Source organism: Pseudorca crassidens, chromosome 1 (assembly GCF_039906515.1).
Source record: "Pseudorca crassidens isolate mPseCra1 chromosome 1, mPseCra1.hap1, whole genome shotgun sequence".
NCBI lineage: Eukaryota > Metazoa > Chordata > Mammalia > Artiodactyla > Delphinidae > Pseudorca > Pseudorca crassidens.
The window spans coordinates 158420580-158439013 of NC_090296.1; the positions used below are offsets into that span (position 1 = coordinate 158420580).

The 18434-nt window shown below is 44.9% G+C and overlaps 1 long non-coding RNA gene across 5 annotated transcripts in view; it reads left to right on the forward strand.

The window, feature by feature from the left end:
- The window catches only part of LOC137203500 (uncharacterized), an 838571-nt gene that overhangs the window by 689953 nt on the left and 130184 nt on the right, over positions 1 to 18434 (forward strand). The window lies entirely within an intron of this gene.

The following is an 18434-nucleotide window of genomic DNA, read 5'->3' on the forward strand; positions in this document are numbered from 1 at the left end:
ACATCCTTGGAAAGAAATCACTTCATTTCTCTAATATTGACCTGACAAATAAGACAAACCTTTTCACTGAACTTGCTTATAATAAAGTGATGGAAATATCAAATGGAAGTGTTAGAAACATCTTATTTTACCCGAGCCTTATAAACTGTTCTATGTTAACTACAGTTTGGCTCACACATCTGTTCATTGAAGTTACAATAGTCTCAATTTCTGTTACTGATCCTCCAGAGTGGACCCCAACAAGTGTCCCCCTGCCCAGTGTCATTGGGGCCAACAGATCGAGACTGAGTTTGGTTCACAAGCAAAGGAAACTTTATATTTTGATCAGAGAATGGAGAGGTGAGAGCATGCACTACCCCGTGGGCTGTGGGCTGGGCTGCTGTGTAGAGATCCTGTCAGAGTCAGTGGGAGGGAGGGGGCGGAGCACTCAAGGGCCGGGTTGGCTGCAGCTCAGGCTCTATATCTTAGAGTCTGCACTGGGCCCCAGGAGCTGAGGTGTCGACCCAGCCATTCTGCACTAGGAAATCTGGTCTGAAGTGCCGGGTGTGGAACCTCTGCATGCGGGACCCTAGGAGCACGTGAAATTAGACAAAGCACAAAGGATAAAAAAGGTCAGACTTGACTTTATTGCCCAGATTCTATTTTTATCTCCCAGGGATTTTTAATGGGCTTTGCTGGGGACAAACCCCTCCTCTGCCTTTTGTCCCGTTCCTCATTCTTGGAGTGCTGAGGGTGCAGACCCTTCTTCTGTAACTGCTGAGTGCTGAGTTGGGAGCCCTCATACCAGGGGATGAGGGTCAGAACTTCTCCCCAGCAGCCTCCAGGTGACGTTGATTGGCCCCAGGACCCCTGCCTCCCTGCTCGTCCGCCTGAGCACCAGCATTGGAAGTGTTATAGATTCTAATGACCTTTAAGGGTTCAGGAAAGAGATGTGCAGAGACGCTGTGGGGGCCGGTTTCACCCCGCCCCACATTTGTTCGGCCACCTTAGGCTGACCGTTTCTGCCAGCCTAGATGCTCTGACCAGTAGTCTGCTCTTTCTTCAATTAGGCCCCTGAATTAACGTAAAAACAGCACCAGGTGTCAGAGCCCTGCCCGCTCAACTCCCAGACAGTCCAGGGTCAGTGGTGATCAAGGACCATGATGGCCACTGAGTCAACAGCCTTTTGAAGTAAACAGGAGTCCAGCCGGTCTTATTGGCCACCATCATCACGGTGTCTGTAGGCTTTTCTATGGTGACAGTGTGATATACGTTTCCCCCGCCAAGACTATTAGCTCCCCTCCGGGTGCAGTAAGTCCTGCAAGCAGTAGTCTACTCATTCGGGACACACTATTGTTGTTTTATGAGAGAAACTCCAGGTCAAGTGATGTTCACACGAGTCGTCATGGTGCCCTGTTGCCCCCGGTTATCTCTCTGGATGTTGGAGTTGGAGGGCCTCCTCACTCGAGGTCGGTGTGCCCACGGAGCGAACCCTGCAACTTCAGGGCATGGTTGGTGATTAGGATCACCACGTGGGGTCCTTTTCCCTTAGGAGGGAGGTGGCCTTTTGGGCTGCTGATTTCCAGGTTTTTAGATACCGCCAGTATCTTGGCCAGATGTGGCAGTGGGCCAAGCCCCTTGGTGACTCTATTTTATCCTACCTGGATGGCATTCTTGCGTTGTTCCATTTCAAGTGGTCCCAGTTTTTGCACTAATTCTCCAATGGCGACTCACCTTTCACCGGGAATGGAAAGGTCAAAGGGTTTAGCTCAATTAGGGAGTTCCAGGGCAAGGGTCTGAATTGACTGCTCTTTCCATTCTTGAAAGGCCACTTCTGGATTCTGTTCAAAAGGATCATCATCTTTTCCTTTCAGTGTTTCATATAGAGGCCCAGCTAGTAGACTGTAGTTAGGGATCCAGAAGCAGCAAACCCTGGCCTCCCCAGGAACCCCTAAGCTGTCTTCTAGTTTTAGAAAGGGGTAAGGCTGCAAATGGTTTCTTCCCTTTCCTGGGATGGGCTTCTCCGACCTTGTGTGAGAATGAAGCCCAGGCAGGTCACCGCAGTCTGTGATATTTGAGCTTTTTCTTGGACAACTTCTATCCTTTATTGGCTTGGTAGTTCAGAGGCCTCCTTAGTAGGGCTGGCGATCAGAATGTCGTCTGCATATTGAAGGAGGGTTTCCTTTTCTAGAGGTAGAACTTTTCGGTCTTTAGCTAAGCTTTCCCCAAAGATGGTGTGGGAATTTTTGAACCCTTGGGGCAAGACGGCCCGGAAGTATTGTTTTAGTTGTATGTTGAGTCCTGCCACTCACAAGCCAAAATTTCTTGTGACTCTGGGACTAATGGAATACAAAAGAAGGCATCATTGAAGACTAATACAGAATACCATGTCCTGGTGGTTGGTAGAATGACCAGCAGGGTGTAGGAAATGGAGCAACTGGAGGTATATCCTCGGTGGCTTCACTGACTGTCCTGACATCCTTTACCAGGTCCCCAGCAGCCCATGGGGCTCTCGTGGTCAGGCCAATCCCAGGATATGGAGCTCTCCTGGGCAGGTACCCCACCCCCAACCCAGCCCACGGGGCTCTCATGGTCAGGCCTCTCCCAGGATACAGAGCTACCCTTGCAGGTACCGTGGCAGGGCTGGGCACACAGGAACTGTGCACATAGCCCTCATTGAAGAGCACCCCCATCTCACCTGTCGCTCAGAGCTGACACAGAGCACCTCAGAGCAGGACTTGAACTAACAAACAGCAGCTCCGACAGGTCTGTGACCCTGGGCATCACTCTGTGTGGCCTCCCTCCACCTGGTCTTCCAGAGACTTCCACTGCACCCAGGGCACCAAGCCTCTGTCTCCAACCACCACCCACCCCTCCTCTCCCTGACTCCTGGGTTCCTCTCATTAGGAGAGGGTTTTCTTGAAGTTGTCTCCCACTCATGGGCCAGATAAAATGATTAGAAAACAAGCCAAAGCTGCAGCCCCTTGTCTATCCTGACTCTCAGGAGCCCACACCTGTTCCTTGGACCTGGCCGGTTCAGCAAGTTCCATTTTCTGCAACTGTGAGCCCCTGAGGGGTGATGATTGGCTGACCTGGGCAGCCTTACCATGCCGGCCAGCCCTCCCCAGGTGTGCCTGGGTTGAGATCAATATAAATACCACTCCAGGCAGCAAGAGCCCCTGCAGCTGTGTCTGACGCCATTTTCTCTGCCCTGTCAGCAGTCTCGGGGCTGGGCTGGTGGGAGGGAGTGAGAGGCCACGGCTTTGTGGGTGGCCCAGTGTGAGTGGGGCTCTGCTGGACTTTCTGCAGCAGTTGCCAGGCTGCCACCTGCTAAAGAAGAGGATGTGTCACCCATACCTGCTGCTGGAATTTCTCCCTGGGCAGAGGTGAGGAAGGAAAAAAGCAGTGGGGGCAGGGACAGGACGGGTATCTCAGGCAGGGAAATGGAAATCTTCCAGAAGAGCACCCAGGGACAGGACCATCCTGGCTGGCCTGCAGGCACCAAGTCAGCTGGCATGCTGTCACTCGTGTGGCTCCATGGCCCTTCCTCTAGGCTTTCAAGTCCTTGTATATATTCAGGTGTTTTACCTGGGAAGGGTGGGAACAGTTCAACAGCAACTGGCCTGGGGCTCAGCTCACGTTCACTCACAGATGCCTCGGCACAGTGCCCCAGCTTTGCAATGAGTACGCTTGTGTGGGGGCTGCTGGCTGAATGGGAGACGATTCCCCACCACTGACCAACTTCAGAATTGTTTACAACTGGAGCAAGTGCCCTGATACGGTTTTCCTCTGAGTAACTGGTGGGTTCTGTTTTTTTTTTTTTCTCTTTTTCGTTTTTGGTTCAAGGTAGATTTTATTCCTCTTTTTTGTATTTACAGATATAAGCATGGAAATAATTTATTCATATAAATACATGTATGTGAAGGGAATAATTGTTTTTTCTGTTTTATTTTTTAAATTTTATTTCTTTTTAATTTTGAATTTTATTTTATATTTTTATACAGCAGGTTCTTATTGGTTATCTATTTTATACATATAAATGTTTACATGCCAATCCCAATCTCTCAGCTCCTCCCACCACCACCCCCCCAAGAGCTTTCCCCCCTTGTTGTCCATACGATTGTTGTCTACATCTGTTGCTCTATTTATGCCTTGCAAAACGGTTAATCTGTACAGTTTTTCTAGGTTCCACATATATGCATGAATATACAAGATTTGTTTTTCTCTTTCTGACTTACTTCACTCTGTATGACAGTCTCTAGATCCATCGACGTCTCTACAAATGACCCAATTTCATTCCTTTCATGGCTTAGTAATATTCCATTTTATATATGTACCACATCTTTATGCATTCGTCTGTCTGTGGGCATTTAGGTTGCTTCCATTACCTCGATATTGTAAATAGTGATGCAATGAACATTGCGGTGAATGTCTCTTTTTGATTTATGGTTTTGTCTGTGTATATGTCCAGTACTGGGATTGCTGTATCATATGGTAATTCTATTATTAGTTTCTTAAGACTCCATATTGTTCTCCATAGTGACTGTATCAATTTATATTCCCAACAATAGTGGAAGAGGCTTCCTTTTCCCCACACACTTTCCAACAATTGTTGTTTGTAGATTTTCAGATGATGCCCATTCTAACAGGTGTGAGGTGATACCTCATTGTTGAGTCCATTTCGTTGAGCAAGGGGTAGGTCTTGTCTATTACATATTTGGCTTATGGAACGGTATCTGTGCTAATTTCAAACTGTGGTTTTATGCAGCACCCCAACTCACCTTTCCCCTTAAGCAAGCATAAGTTGGTTTTCTAAACTTGAGACCCTGTTCTGTTTTGTAATTCAGTTCCTGGGTAGCCAAGATTACATTCCATGTATTAGTGATACCTTATGATGTTTCCTTATCTGTGTGACTTATTTCACTTAGAATCATCGTGCCTCAATCCACTCATTATGCGGGTACAGGCCTGGTGACACAGATTTCATTGCTGAGTGGTATTCTGTTGTACGTTAAGTACCGCAACTTCTTTATCAATTATTTGCTCTCTGGGATACTTAACTTGTACCATAGAAGAGGTTCCTGTAAACAGAGCCGTCCCAAATTTTGGGGTGGCTGTGTCTTTTTGATTTTAATTTCCCTAAGCTATAGGACCATAAGTGGAAATGCCCTAGACTCTGTTGCTTTGTTTTTCAGATGTATCAGGAAACACCATACACTTCTCCAGAGTGGCTGTTGGCAATTTACATCCCGCCCATCAGCATAACAAGGTTCCTTTATCCCCATGGCCTGTCTTGCCTTTCTGCATTTTCCACTTTTTTCAGATGGCTCTTTAAACTGGGGGGAAGTGACACTTCATAGTAGTTCGGATTTCCATTGCAAGCTTGCTTGGTTTGCCAAAAAGGGCGTATGCGTTTATTCCTGAATATATTCAGGAAAAAACGCATACGCCCTTTTTGGCCAAGTGCATCATTGTGGACGTTCTGCCTCTTTTCCTATGCTTTACATGCAATTCCAGTCTACCTCCTGAAATCGGTTTCCTGCAATTCTGCCCCGCTTTCAAGTCCTCTTGGCAGCCTTACTTCAATATATTTTTGGACGATAGCTGTCATTTATAACTCTGCAGGTTTGTGAATTACAGTGCCCCTAAGCTCCTTTCTTCAACTCACTTTCTTGTGAGCTGGCCGCAACACCGCAGGATTGCTTCAGGCCCTAGTGTGGTTCCGGCATGGCACGCTGAGCCTTTGGTTAATTCCTCTTCCTGGTGGGAAATGAGAGTTAAATTTGCCCGTCCAGACACCTCCAGCTAGTCTCTCATTGGTTCTCCCTATTCCTGTTCAACTTTCAAAGAATTTGCAAACTGGGCCAAACAGGAGGTTAAAGGCACTGACTCTCCAAGTGGGGAGAGTGTTAGTAAAGCGTCTGGAATGTTGCACCCGAGTACCAGGGGACCAAACCTGAGACACATTTGAACACGTTTCCCGATCACACGGTGGATCATACTCTGGGTTCCACATGCATGTTTTAGCTGAAGGAAGAATCCCTTAAACCTGGAGAGTTGAGACCCATGGAATGGGTACCATGCAATATGACTTCAAAGGTTCTGCATTGGCTCACCGAACCTCACCAATCCTATCACTGCTGCGCTTATGCCGCTCTAGACACGCTTGATTCTCTTTCGGAGACATATAAATCCATAGATTTTAAGATTCTTCCTAGTCAGGTATATTCTTAGACGTTTAATATGGGGTGTTGAGTCCTCTTCGTTGAGCAAGGAGTAGCTCTTGTCTATTACCTATTTGGCTTATGGAATGGTATCTGTGCTAATTTCAATCTCTGGTTTTATGCAGCACCCCAACTCACCTTTCCCCTTAAGCAAGCATAAGTTGGTTTTCTACAATTGAGATCCTGTTCTGTTTTGTAATTCAGTTCCTGTGTAGCCAAGTTTACATTCCATGTATTAGTGATATCTTATGATGTTTCTTTTTCTGTGTGACTTATGTCACTTAGAATCATCGTACCTGAATCCACTCATTATGCTGCTACGGGCCTGATGACATAGATTTCATTCCTGAGTGATATTGCATTGTACGTAAGTACCACAACTTCTTTATCCATTTTTCGCTTTCTGCGATATTGAACTTGTACCGTAAACGAGGTTCTTGTAAACAGAGCCGTCCCATACTTTGGGGTGGCTGTGTCTTTTTGATTTTAATTTCCCTAAGCTATAGGACCATAAGTGGAAGTGCCCTAGGCTCTGTTGCTTTGTTTTTTAGATGTTTCAGGAAACACCATACACTTCTCCAGAGTGGCTGTTGGCAATTTACATCCCGCCCATCAGCATAACAAGGCTCCCAGTTCTCCATGGCCTGTCCTGCTTTTCTGGATTTTACACTTTTTTCAGATGGCCCTTTTGACCGGGGGGCAGTGAGACTTCATTGTAGTGCAGACTTCCTTTGCAAGCTTGCTTGGTTGGCCAAAAAGGGCGTATGCGTTTTTTCCTGAATATATTCAGGAAAAAACGCATACGCCCTTTTTGGCCAAGTGCATCATTGTGGACGTTCTGCCTCTTTTCCTATGCTTTACATGCAATTCCAGTCTACCTCCTGAAATCGGTTTCCTGCAATTCTGCCCCGCTTTCAAGTCCTCTTGGCAGCCTTACTTCAATATATTTTTGGACGATAGCTGTCATTTTTAACTCTGCAGGTTTGTGAATTACAGTGCCCCTGAGCTCCTTTCTTCAACTCGCTTTCTTGTGAGCTGGCCGCAACACCGCAGGATTGCTTCAGGCCCTAGTGTGGTTCCGGCATGGCACGCTGAGCCTTTGGTTAATTCCTCTTCCTGGTGGGAAATGAGAGTTAAATTTGCCCATCCAGACACCTCCAGCTAGTCTCTCATTGGTTCTCCCTATTCCTGTTCATCTTCCGCAGAAATTGCAAACTGGGCCAAACAGGAGGTTAAAGGCACTGACTCTCCAAGTGGGGAGAGTTTTACTAAAGCGTCTGGAATGTTGCACCCGAGTACCAGGGGAGAAAAACTGAGACACATTTGAACACGTTTCCCGATCACATGGTGGATCATACTCTGGGTTCCACATGCATGTTTTAGCTGAAGGAAGAATCCCTTAAACCTGGAGAGTTGAGACCCATGGAATGGCTACCATGCAATATGACTTCAAAGGGTCTGCATTTGCTCATCGAACCTCACCAATCCTATCACTGCTGCGTTTATGCCGCTGTACACATGCTTGATTCTCTTTTGGAGACATATAAATCCATAGGTTTTAAGATTATTACTAGTCAGGTATATTCTTAGGCGATTAATATGGGGTGTAGAGTCCACTTCGTTGAGCAAGGAGTAGCTCTTGTCTATTACATATTTGGCTTATGGAACGGTATCTGTGCTAATTTCAATCTCTGGTTTTATGCAGAACCCCAACTCACCTTTCCCCTTAAGCAAGCATAAGTTGGTTTTCTACATTTGAGACCGTGTTCTGTTTTGTAATTCAGTTTCTGTGTAGCCAAGTTTACATTCCGTGTAGTAGTTATATCTTATGATGTTTCTTTTTCTGTGTGACTTATCTCACTTAGAATCATCGTACCTGAATCCACTCATTATGCTGCTACGGGCCTGATGATATAGATTTCATTGCTGAGTGATATTGCATTGTACGTAAGTACCACAAATTCTTTATCCATTTTTCACCTTCTGTGATATTGAATTTGTACTGTAAATGAGGTTCTTGTAAACAGAGCCGTCCCAAACTTTGGGGTGGCTGTGTCTTTTTGATTTTAATTTCCCTAAGCTATAGGACCATAAGTGGAAGTGCCCTAGGCTCTGTTGCTTTGTTTTTTAGATGTTTCAGGAAACACCATACACTTCTCCAGAGTGGCTGTTGGCAATTTACATCCCGCCCATCAGCATAACAAGGCTCCCAGTTCTCCATGGCCTGTCCTGCCTTTCTGGATTTTATACATTTTTCAGATGGCCCTTTTGACCGGGGGGCAGTGAGACTTCATTGTAGTGCAGATTTCCTTTGCAAGCTTGCTTGGTTGGCCAAAAAGGGCGTATGCGTTTTTTCCTGAATATATTCAGGAAAAAACGCATACGCCCTTTTTGGCCAAGTGCATCATTGTGGACGTTCTGCCTCTTTTCCTATGCTTTACATGCAATTCCAGTCTACCTCCTGAAATCGGTTTCCTGCAATTCTGCCCCGCTTTCAAGTCCTCTTGGCAGCCTTACTTCAATATATTTTTGGACGATAGCTGTCATTTTTAACTCTGCAGGTTTGTGAATTACAGTGCCCCTGAGCTCCTTTCTTCAACTCGCTTTCTTGTGAGCTGGCCGCAACACCGCAGGATTGCTTCAGGCCCTAGTGTGGTTCCGGCATGGCACGCTGAGCCTTTGGTTAATTCCTCTTCCTGGTGGGAAATGAGAGTTACATTTGCCCATCCAGACACCTCCAGCTAGTCTCTCATTGGTTCTCCCTATTCCTGTTCATTTTCCGCAGAAATTGCAAACTGGGCCAAACAGGAGGTTAAAGGCACTGACTCTCCAAGTGGGGAGAGTTTTAGTAAAGCGTCTGGAATGTTGCACCCAAGTACCAGCGGAGAAAATCTGAGACACATTTGAACACGTTTCCCGATCACACGGTGGATCATACTCTGGGTTCCACATGCATGTTTTAGCTGAAGGAAGAATCCCTTAAACCTGGAGAGTTGAGACCCATGGAATGGCTAGCATGCAATATGACTTCAAAGGGTCTGCGTTTGCTCATCAAACCTCACCAATCCTATCACTGCTGCGTTTATGCCGCTGTACACATGCTTGATTCTCTTTTGGAGACATATAAATCCATAGGTTTTAAGATTATTACTAGTCAGGTATATTCTTAGGCGATTAATATGGGGTGTAGAGTCCACTTCGTTGAGCAAGGAGTAGCTCTTGTCTATTACATATTTGGCTTATGGAATGGTATCTGTGCTAATTTCAATCTCTGGTTTTATGCAGAACCCCAACTCACCTTTCCCCTTAAGCAAGCATAAGTTGGTTTTCTACATTTGAGACCGTGTTCTGTTTTGTAATTCAGTTTCTATGTAGCCAAGTTTTCATTCCGTGTAGTAGTGATATCTTATGATGTTTCTTTTTCTGTGTGACTTATCTCACTTAGAATCATCGTACCTGAATCCACTCATTATGCTGCTACGGGCCTGATGACATAGATTTCATTGCTGAGTGATATTGCATTGTACATAAGTACCACAAATTCTTTATCCATTTTTCACCTTCTGTGATATTGAATTTGTACTGTAAATGAGGTTCTTGTAAACAGAGCCGTCCCAAACTTTGGGGTGGCTGTGTCTTTTTGATTTTATTTTCCCTAAGCTATAGGACCATAAGTGGAAGTGCCCTAGGCTCTGTTGCTTTGTTTTTTAGATGTTTCAGGAAACACCATACACTTCTCCAGAGTGGCTGTTGGCAATTTACATCCCGCCGATCAGCATAACAAGGCTCCCAGTTCTCCATGGCCTGTCCTGCCTTTCTGGATTTTATACTTTTTTCAGATGGCCCTTTTGACCGGGGGGCAGTGAGACTTCATTGTAGTGCAGATTTCCTTTGCAAGCTTGCTTGGTTGGCCAAAAAGGGCGTATGCGTTTTTTCCTGAATATATTCAGGAAAAAACGCATACGCCCTTTTTGGCCAAGTGCATCATTGTGGACGTTCTGCCTCTTTTCCTATGCTTTACATGCAATTCCAGTCTACCTCCTGAAATCGGTTTCCTGCAATTCTGCCCCGCTTTCAAGTCCTCTTGGCAGCCTTACTTCAATATATTTTTGGACGATAGCTGTCATTTTTAACTCTGCAGGTTTGTGAATTACAGTGCCCCTGAGCTCCTTTCTTCAACTCGCTTTCTTGTGAGCTGGCCGCAACACCGCAGGATTGCTTCAGGCCCTAGTGTGGTTCCGGCATGGCACGCTGAGCCTTTGGTTAATTCCTCTTCCTGGTGGGAAATGAGAGTTAAATTTGCCCGTCCAGACACCTCCAGCTAGTCTCTTATTGGTTCTCCCTATTCCTGTTCATTTTCCGCAGAAATTGCAAACTGGGCCAAACAGGAGGTTAAAGGCACTGACTCTCCAAGTGAGGAGAGTGTTAGTAAAGCGTCTGGAATGTTGCACCCGAGTACCAGGGGACGAAATCTGACACATTTGAACACGTTTCCCGATCACACGGTGGATCATACTCTGGGTTCCACATGCATGTTTTAGCTGAAGGAAGAATCCCTTAAACCTGGAGAGTTGAGACCCATGGAATGGGTACCATGCAATATGACTTCAAAGGGTCTGCATTTGCTCACCGAACCTCACCAATCCTATCACTGCTGCATTTATGCCGCTGTACACACGCTTGATTCTCTTTCGGAGACATATAAATCCATAGGTTTTAAGATTCTTCCTAGTCAGGTATATTCTTAGACGTTTAATATGGAGTGTTGAGTCCTCTTCGTTGAGCAAGGAGTAGCTCTTGTCTATTACATATTTGGCTTATGGAACGGTATCTGTGCTAATTTCAATCTCTGGTTTTATGCAGCACCCCAACTCACCTTTCCCCTTAAGCAAGCATAAGTTGGTTTTCTACATTTGAGACCTTGTTCTGTTTTGTAATTCAGTTCCTGTGTAGCCAAGTTTACATTCCGTGTATTAGTGATATCTTATGATGTTTCTTTTTCTGTGTGACTTATCTCACTTAGAATCATCGTACCTGAATCCACTCATTATGCTGCTATGGGCCTGATGACATAGATTTCATTGCTGAGTGATATTGCATTGTACGTAAGTACCACAACTTCTTTATCCATTTTTCGCTTTCTGTGATATTGAACTTGTACCGTAAACGAGGTTCTTGTAAACAGAGCCGTCCCAAACGTTGGGGTGGCTGTGTTTTTTTGATTTTAATTTCCCTAAGCTATAAGACCATAAGTGGAAGTGCCCTAGGCTCTGTTGCTTTGTTTTTTAGATGTTTCAGGAAACACCATACACTTCTCCAGAGTGGCTGTTGGCAATTTACATCCCGCCCATCAGCATAACAAGGCTCCCAGTTCTCCATGGCCTGTCCGGCCTTTCTGGATTTTACACTTTTTTCAGATGGCCCTTTTGACTGGGGGGCAGTGAGACTTCATTGTAGTGCAGATTTCCTTTGCAAGCTTGCTTGGTTGGCCAAAAAGGGCGTATGCGTTTTTTCCTGAATATATTCAGGAAAAAACGCATATGCCCTTTTTGGCCAAGTGCATCATTGTGGACGTTCTGCCTCTTTTCCTATGCTTTACATGCAATTCCAGTCTACCTCCTGAAATCGGTTTCCTGCAATTCTGCCCCGCTTTCAAGTCCTCTTGGCAGCCTTACTTCAATATATTTTTGGACGATAGCTGTCATTTATAACTCTGCAGGTTTGTGAATTACAGTGCCCCTGAGCTCCTTTCTTCAACTCGCTTTCTTGTGAGCTGGCCGCAACACCGCAGGATTGCTTGAGGCCCTAGTGTGGTTCTGGCATGGCACGCTGAGCCTTTGTTTAATTCCTCTTCCTGGTGGGAAATGAGAGTTAAATTTGCCAATCCAGACACCTCCAGCTAGTCTCTCATTTGTTCTCCCTATTCCTGTTCATTTTCCGCAGAAATTGCAAACTGGGCCAAACAGGAGGTTAAAGGCACTGACTCTCCAAGTGGGGAGAGTTTTAGTAAAGCGTCTGGAATGTTGCACCCGAGTACCAGCGGAGAAAATCTGAGACACATTTGAACACGTTTCCCGATCACACGGTGGATCATACTCTGGGTTCCACATGCATGTTTTAGCTGAAGGAAGAATCCCTTAAACCTGGAGAGTTGAGACCCATGGAATGGCTGGCATGCAATATGACTTCAAAGGGTCTGCATTTGCTCATCAAACCTCACCAATCCTATCACTGCTGCATTTATGCTGCTGTACACATGCTTGATTCTCTTTTGGAGACATATAAATCCATAGGTTTTAAGATTATTACTAGTCAGGTATATTCTTAGGCGATTAATATGGGGTGTAGAGTCCACTTCGTTGAGCAAGGAGTAGCTCTTGTCTATTACATATTTGGCTTATGGAATGGTATCTGTGCTAATTTCAATCTCTGGTTTTATGCAGAACCCCAACTCACCTTTCCCCTTAAGCAAGCATAAGTTGGTTTTCTACATTTGAGACCGTGTTCTGTTTTGTAATTCTGTTTCTGTGTAGCCAAGTTTACATTCCGTGTAGTAGTGATATCTTATGATGTTTCTTTTTCTGTGTGACTTATCTCACTTAGAATCATCGTACCTGAATCCACTCATTATTCTGCTACGGGCCTGATGATATAGATTTCATTGCTGAGTGATATTGCATTGTACGTAAGTACCACAAATTCTTTATCCATTTTTCACCTTCTGTGATATTGAATTTGTACTGTAAATGAGGTTCTTGTAAACAGAGCCGTCCCAAACTTTGGGGTGGCTGTGTCTTTTTGATTTTAATTTCCCTAAGCTATAGGACCATAAGTGGAAGTGCCCTAGGCTCTGTTGCTTTGGTTTTTAGATGTTTCAGGAAACACCATACACTTCTCCAGAGTGGCTGTTGGCAATTTACATCCCGCCCATCAGCATAACAAGGCTCCCAGTTCTCCATGGCCTGTCCTGCCTTTCTGGATTTTACACTTTTTTCAGATGGCCCTTTTGACCGGGGGGCAGGGAGACTTCATTGTAGTGCAGATTTCCTTTGCAAGCTTGCTTGGTTGGCCAAAAAGGGCGTATGCGTTTTTTCCTGAATATATTCAGGAAAAAACGCATACGCCCTTTTTGGCCAAGTGCATCATTGTGGACGTTCTGCCTCTTTTCGTATGCTTTACATGCAATTCCAGTCTACCTCCTGAAATCGGTTTCCTGCAATTCTGCCCCGCTTTCAAGTCCTCTTGGCAGCCTTACTTCAATATATTTTTGGACGATAGCTGTCATTTATAACTCTGCAGGTTTGTGAATTACAGTGCCCCTGAGCTCCTTTCTTCAACTCGCTTTCTTGTGAGCTGGCCGCAACACCGCAGGATTGCTTCAGGCCCTAGTGTCGTTCCGGCATGGCACGCTGAGCCTTTGGTTAATTCCTCTTCCTGGTGGGAAATGAGAGTTATATTTGCCCGTCCAGACACCTCCAGCTAGTCTCTCACTGGTTCTCCCTATTCCTGTTCATTTTCCGCAGAAATTGCAAACTGGGCCAAACAGGAGGTTAAAGGCACTGACTCTCCAAGTGGAGAGAGTGTTAGTAAAGCGTCTGGAATGTTGCACCCGAGTACCAGGGGACAAAAACTAAGACACATTTGAACACGTTTCCCGATCACACGGTGGATCATACTCTGGGTTCCACATGCATGTTTTAGCTGAAGGAAGAATCCCTTAAACCTGGAGAGTTGAGACCCATGGAATGGGTACCATGCAATATGACTTCAAAGGTTCTGCATTGGCTCACCGAACCTCACCAATCCTATCACTGCTGCATTTATGCCTCTGTAGACACGCTTGATTCTCTTTCGGAGACATATAAATCCATAGGTTTTAAGATACTTACTAGTCAGGTATATTCTTAGGCATTTAATATGGGGTGTTGAGTCCACTTTGTTGAGCAAGGAGTAGCTCTTGTCTATTACCTATTTGGCTTATGGAATGGTATCTGTGCTAATTTCAATCTCTGGTTTTATGCAGCACCCCAACTCACCTTTCCCCTTAAGCAAGCATAAGTTGGTTTTCTACATTTGAGATCCTGTTCTGTTTTGTAATTCAGTTCCTGTGTAGCCAAGTTTACATTCCGTGTATTAGTGATATCTTATGATGTTTCTTTTTCTGTGTGACTTATGTCACTTAGAATCATCGTACCTGAATCCACTCATTATGCTGCTACGGGCCTGATGACATAGATTTCATTCCTGAGTGATATTGCATTGTACGTAAGTACCACAACTTCTTTATCCATTTTTCACTTTCTGCGATATTGAACTTGTACCATAAACGAGATTCTTGTAAACAGAGCCGGCCCAAACTTTGGGGTGGCTGTGTCTTTTTGATTTTAATTTCCCTAAGCTATAGGACCATAAGTGGAAGTGCCCTAGGCTCTGTTGCTTTGTTTTTTAGATGTTTCAGGAAACACCATACACTTCTCCAGAGTGGCTGTTGGCAATTTACATCCCGCCCATCAGCATAACAAGGCTCCCAGTTCTCCATGGCCTGTCCGGCCTTTCTGGATTTTACACTTTTTTCAGATGGCCCTTTTGACTGGGGGGCAGTGAGACTTCATTGTAGTGCAGATTTCCTTTGCAAGCTTGCTTGGTTGGCCAAAAAGGGCGTATGCGTTTTTTCCTGAATATATTCAGGAAAAAACGCATATGCCCTTTTTGGCCAAGTGCATCATTGTGGACGTTCTGCCTCTTTTCCTATGCTTTACATGCAATTCCAGTCTACCTCCTGAAATCGGTTTCCTGCAATTCTGCCCCGCTTTCAAGTCCTCTTGGCAGACTTACTTCAATATATTTTTGGACGATAGCTGTCATTTATAACTCTGCAGGTTTGTGAATTACAGTGCCCCTGAGCTCCTTTCTTCAACTCGCTTTCTTGTGAGCTGGCCGCAACACCGCAGGATTGCTTCAGGCCCTAGTGTCGTTCCGGCATGTCACGCTGAGCCTTTGGTTAATTCCTCTTCCTGGTGGGAAATGAGAGTTAAATTTGCCAATCCAGACACCTCCAGCTAGTCTCTCATTTGTTCTCCCTATTCCTGTTCATTTTCCGCAGAAATTGCAAACTGGGCCAAACAGGAGGTTAAAGGCACTGACTCTCCAAGTGGGGAGAGTTTTAGTAAAGCGTCTGGAATGTTGCACCCGAGTACCAGCGGAGAAAATCTGAGACACATTTGAACACGTTTCCCGATCACACGGTGGATCATACTCTGGGTTCCACATGCATGTTTTAGCTGAAGGAAGAATCCCTTAAACCTGGAGAGTTGAGACCCATGGAATGGCTGGCATGCAATATGACTTCAAAGGGTCTGCATTTGCTCATCAAACCTCACCAATCCTATCACTGCTGCATTTATGCTGCTGTACACATGCTTGATTCTCTTTTGGAGACATATAAATCCATAGGTTTTAAGATTATTACTAGTCAGGTATATTCTTAGGCGATTAATATGGGGTGTAGAGTCCACTTCGTTGAGCAAGGAGTAGCTCTTGTCTATTACATATTTGGCTTATGGAATGGTATCTGTGCTAATTTCAATCTCTGGTTTTATGCAGAACCCCAACTCACCTTTCCCCTTAAGCAAGCATAAGTTGGTTTTCTACATTTGAGACCGTGTTCTGTTTTGTAATTCAGTTTCTGTGTAGCCAAGTTTACATTCCGTGTAGTAGTGATATCTTATGATGTTTCTTTTTCTGTGTGACTTATCTCACTTAGAATCATCGTACCTGAATCCACTCATTATGCTGCTACGGGCCTGATGATATAGATTTCATTACTGAGTGATATTGCATTGTACGTAAGTACCACAAATTCTTTATCCATTTTTCACCTTCTGTGATATTGAATTTGTACTGTAAATGAGGTTCTTGTAAACAGAGCCGTCCCAAACTTTGGGGTGGCTGTGTCTTTTTGATTTTAATTTCCCTAAGCTATAGGACCATAAGTGGAAGTGCCCTAGGCTCTGTTGCTTTGTTTTTTAGATGTTTCAGGAAACACCATACACTTCTCCAGAGTGGCTGTTGGCAATTTACATCCCGCCCATCAGCATAACAAGGCTCCCAGTTCTCCATGGCCTGTCCTGCCTTTCTGGATTTTACACTTTTTTCAGATGGCCCTTTTGACCGGGGGGCAGTGAGACTTCATTGTAGTGCAGATTTCCTTTGCAAGCTTGCTTGGTTGGCCAAAAAGGGCGTATGCGTTTTTTCCTGAATATATTCAGGAAAAAACGCATATGCCCTTTTTGGCCAAGTGCATCATTGTGGACGTTCTGCCTCTTTTCCTATGCTTTACATGCAATTCCAGTCTACCTCCTGAAACCGGTTTCCTGCAATTCTGCCCTGCTTTCAAGTACTCTTGGCAGCCTTACTTCAATATATTTTTGGACGATAGCTGTCATTTATAACTCTGCAGGTTTGTGAATTACAGTGCCCCTGAGCTCCTTTCTTCAACTCGCTTTCTTGTGAGCTGGCCGCAACACCGCAGGATTGCTTCAGGCCCTAGTGTCGTTCCGGCATGGCACGCTGAGCCTTTGGTTAATTCCTCTTCCTGGTGGGAAATGAGAGTTATATTTGCCCGTCCAGACACCTCCAGCTAGTCTCTCACTGGTTCTCCCTATTCCTGTTCATCTTCCGCAAATATTGCAAACTGGGCCAAACAGGAGGTTAAAGGCACTGACTCTCCAAGTGGGGAGAGTGTTAGTAAAGCGTCTGGAATGTTGCACCCGAGTACCAGGGGACAAAACCTGAGACACATTTGAACACGTTTCCCGATCACATGGTGGATCATACTCTGGGTTCCACATGCATGTTTTAGCTGAAGGAAGAATCCCTTAAACCTGGAGAGTTGAGACCCATGGAATGGGTACCATGCAATATGACTTCAAAGGTTCTGCATTGGCTCACCGAACCTCACCAATCCTATCACTGCTGCGCTTATGCCACTGTACACACCCTTGATTCTCTTTCGGAGACATATAAATCCATAGGTTTTAAGATTCTTCCTAGTCAGGTATATTCTTAGACGTTTAATATGGGGTGTTGAGTCCTCTTCGTTGAGCAAGGAGTAGCTCTTGTCTATTACATATTTGGCTTATGGAACGGTATCTGTGCTAATTTCAATCTCTGGTTTTATGCAGCACCCCAACTCACCTTTCCCCTTAAGCAAGCATAAGTTGGTTTTCTACATTTGAGACCTTGTTCTGTTTTGTAATTCAGTTCCTGTGTAGCCAAGTTTACATTCCGTGTATTAGTGATATCTTATGATGTTTCTTTTTCTGTGTGACTTATCTCACTTAGAATCATCGTACCTGAATCCACTCATTATGCTGCTATGGGCCTGATGACATAGATTTCATTGCTGAGTGATATTGCATTGTACATAAGTACCACAACTTCTTTATCCATTTTTCGCTTTCTGTGATATTGAACTTGTACCGTAAACGAGGTTCTTGTAAACAGAGCCGTCCCAAACTTTGGGGTGGCTGTGTTTTTTTGATTTTAATTTCCCTAAGCTATAGGACCATAAGTGGAAGTGCCCTAGGCTCTGTTGCTTTGTTTTTTAGATGTTTCAGGAAACACCATACACTTCTCCAGAGTGGCTGTTGGCAATTTACATCCCGCCCATCAGCATAACAAGGCTCCCAGTTCTCCATGGCCTGTCCTGCCTTTCTGGATTTTACACTTTTTTCAGATGGCCCTTTTGACCGGGGGGGCAATGAGACTTCATGGTAGTGCAGATTTCCTTTGCAAGCTTGCTTGGTTGGCCAAAAAGGGCGTATGCGTTTTTTCCTGAATATATTCAGGAAAAAACGCATACGCCCTTTTTGGCCAAGTGCATCATTGTGGACGTTCTGCCTCTTTTCCTATGCTTTACATGCAATTCCAGTCTACCTCCTGAAATCGGTTTCCTGCAATTCTGCCCCGCTTTCAAGTCCTCTTGGCAGCCTTACTTCAATATATTTTTGGACGATAGCTGTCATTTTTAACTCTGCAGGTTTGTGAATTACAGTGCCCCTGAGCTCCTTTCTTCAACTCACTTTCTTGTGAGCTGGCCGCAACACCGCAGGATTGCTTCAGGCCCTAGTGTGGTTCCGGCATGGCACGCTGAGCCTTTGGTTAATTCCTCTTCCTGGTGGGAAATGAGAGTTAAATTTGCCCATCCAGACACCTCCAGCTAGTCTCTCA